Consider the following 3,097-nt stretch of genomic DNA (forward strand, 5'->3'; position numbering starts at 1 on the left):
ATTCTGGACTGTCTTTGGTCTTGGGCTTTCAAAATTTGCGTCTCCTCAACAACGCAAAAATAAAAGTACTTCCGGGTCACGGAATTTCGAAAAAACTTTCAAAATAAAAGCCCTCCACGTAATAGTAGAAAAGTGTCTATAACCTGTATTTATTCATTATATATGAAAAATAATTGTCTAAACATTAACAATTATTCATATTTGTTCATATTTAAGCGACATTTGCATTACATTTGGGTGTTAAAACCTGTTCCAAGGTCAAATAAATGCCCCCAATGCAAATCACTGTATATGAAATACATATTGGCTTATAGAGCAAAAACTATTCTAGGTTCCGCTGTAAAAGTTTTGTAGGGAATACTCAGTAGGGTCTGTAGAATGTATATATGGTGTCATTTCATGGGGCTCTGAATAATACGGAGTGTTGCAGACCTTTTACAGGGGTCAAACAGCTTTAAATGGGTTGCCTGGAAGCTATATGGTACAAATATAGCACTGTACACGAAAAACGATTATTTGTGCCAATGTTTCATTCTTAAGTTTTTCTTTCAGTAAATGCAGTGACCTGAAAAAATAAATATATATTTGTGTGTCGTTCAGATTTTATATTTCCAACACTGACGCATCTACTCCAATGCCACTTCTGTTCTGAGCAGCATTGGCTCTTAATTTCTCTGTGCACCTTGACAATTTTCCTGTGCACAAAACCAACATATTGCCAACTACTTAAATAATTTTTTCATTGGCAAGATTAGCAAATTTAGGCATGACATGCCAGCAACAATTGCTGACACTACACATCCAAGTATAACTGACCAAATTATGAAAGACAAGCATTGTAATTTTGAATTCCGTAAAGTGAGTGTGGAAGAGGTGAAAAAATTATTGTTGTCTATCAACAATGACAAGCCACCAGGGTCTGACAACTTGGATGGGAAATTACTGAGGATAATAACGGACGATATTGCCACTCCTATTTGTCATATTTTCAATTTAAGCCTACTAGAAAGTGTGTGCCCTCAGGCCTGGAGGGAAGCAAAAGTCATTCCACTGCCTAATAATATAATAATATAATAATATGCCATTTAGCAGAAGCTTTTATCCAAAGCGAATAGTAAAGCCCCCTTTACTGGCTCAAATAGCCGACCAATTAGCCTGTTACCAAACCTTAGTAAACTATTGGAAAAAATGGTGTTTGACCAGATACAATGCTATTTCACAGTAAACAAATTGACAACAAACTTTCAGCAGGCTTATAGAGAAGGACATTCAACAAGCACAGCACTTACACAAATGACTGATGATTGGCTGAGAGAAATTGGTGATGAAAAGATTGCAGGGGCTGTTTTGTTAGACTTCAGTGCGGCATTTGACATCATCAATCATAGTCTGCTGCTGGAAAAACGTATGTGTTATGGCTTTAAACCCCCTGCTATAATGTGGATAAAGAGTTTCCTGTCTAACAGAACACAGAGGGTGTTCTTTAATGGAAGCCTCTCCAACATAATCCAGGTAGAATCAGGAATTCCCCAGGGCAGCTGTCTAGGCCCCTTGCTTTTTTCCATCTTTGCTAACAACATGCCACTGGCTTTGAGTAAAGCCAGTGTGTCTATGTATGCGGATGCCTCAACACTATACACGTCAGCTACTACAGCAACTGAAATAACTGCAACACTTAACAAAGAGTTGCAGTTAGTTTCGGAATGGGTGGCAAGGAATAAATTAGTCCTGAATATTTCCAAAACTAAAAGCATTGTATTTGGGTCAAATCATTCACTGAACCCTAAACCTCAACTACATCTCGTAATGAATAATGTGGAAATTGAGCAAGTTGAGGAGACTAAACTGCTTGGAGTAACCCTGGATTGTAGACTGTCATGGTCAAAGCATATTGATACAACAGTAGCTAAGATGGGGAGAAGTCTGTCCATAATTAAGCACTGCTCTACCTTAACAGCACTATCAACAAGGCAGGTCCTACAGGCCCAATTTTGTCGCACCTGGACTACTGTTCAGTCGTGTGGTCAGGTGCCACAAAGAGGGACTTGGGAAAATTGCAGTTGGCTCAGAACAGGGCAGCACGGCTGGCCCTTAAAAGTACACGGAGAGCTAACATTAATGACATGCATGTCAGTCTCTCCTGGCTCAAAGTGGAGGAGAGATTGACTTCATCACTACTTGTATTTATGAGAGGTATTGACATGTTGAATGTACCGAGCTGTCTGTTTGAACTACTGGCGCACAGCTCTGACACCGATGCATACCCCACAAGACATGCCACCAGAGGTCTCTTCACAGTCCCCAAGTCCAGAACAGACTATGGGAGGCGCACAGTACTACATAGAGCCATGACTACATGGAACTCTATTCCACATCAGGTAACTGATGCAAGCAGTAGAATCAGATTTTTAAAAAACGGGTAAAAATACACCTTATGGAACAACGGGGACTGTGAAGAGACACACACAAGGGTATAGACACATGCATACGCACACATTGTGATATTGTTGTATGGTGGTATTAAACATTTTGTATTGTAGATATGTAGTGGTGTAATAATGTCATATGATGTACTGTTTTATATTTTGTTTTATATGTAATGTAAGTGCTTTAATATGTTTGGACCCCAGGAAGAGTAGCTTACCTTGGCAGCAGCTAACGGGGATCCCTAATAAATACAAATTGCTCCCTTTCTGGAGCTCAACATTTGTTTTAATATCCTTTTCTGATTGACTATATCGAAAATGTACTACACAGTAAGGATTGGACTCTAATCTTTCCTGCAAATAGGCCTACCCATGATAACTATAAGTCTACCCATGAGAACTATAAGTCTACCCATGAGAACTATAAGTCTACCCATGAGAACTATAAGTCTACCCATGAGAACTATAAGTCTACCCATGAGAACTATAGGTCTACCCATGATAACTATAGGTCTACCCATGATAACTATGGGCCTAATGCCAATAGTGTGCAAAGCAGTCAAGGCAAAGGGTGGCTATTTGAAGAATCTAAAATCTAATCTAAATTTGTTGAACACTTTTTTGGTTACTACATGATTCCATATGTGTTATTTCATAGTTTTGATGTCTTC

Source organism: Coregonus clupeaformis, unplaced genomic scaffold (genome assembly GCF_020615455.1).
Source record: "Coregonus clupeaformis isolate EN_2021a unplaced genomic scaffold, ASM2061545v1 scaf0085, whole genome shotgun sequence".
Taxonomy (NCBI): domain Eukaryota; kingdom Metazoa; phylum Chordata; class Actinopteri; order Salmoniformes; family Salmonidae; genus Coregonus; species Coregonus clupeaformis.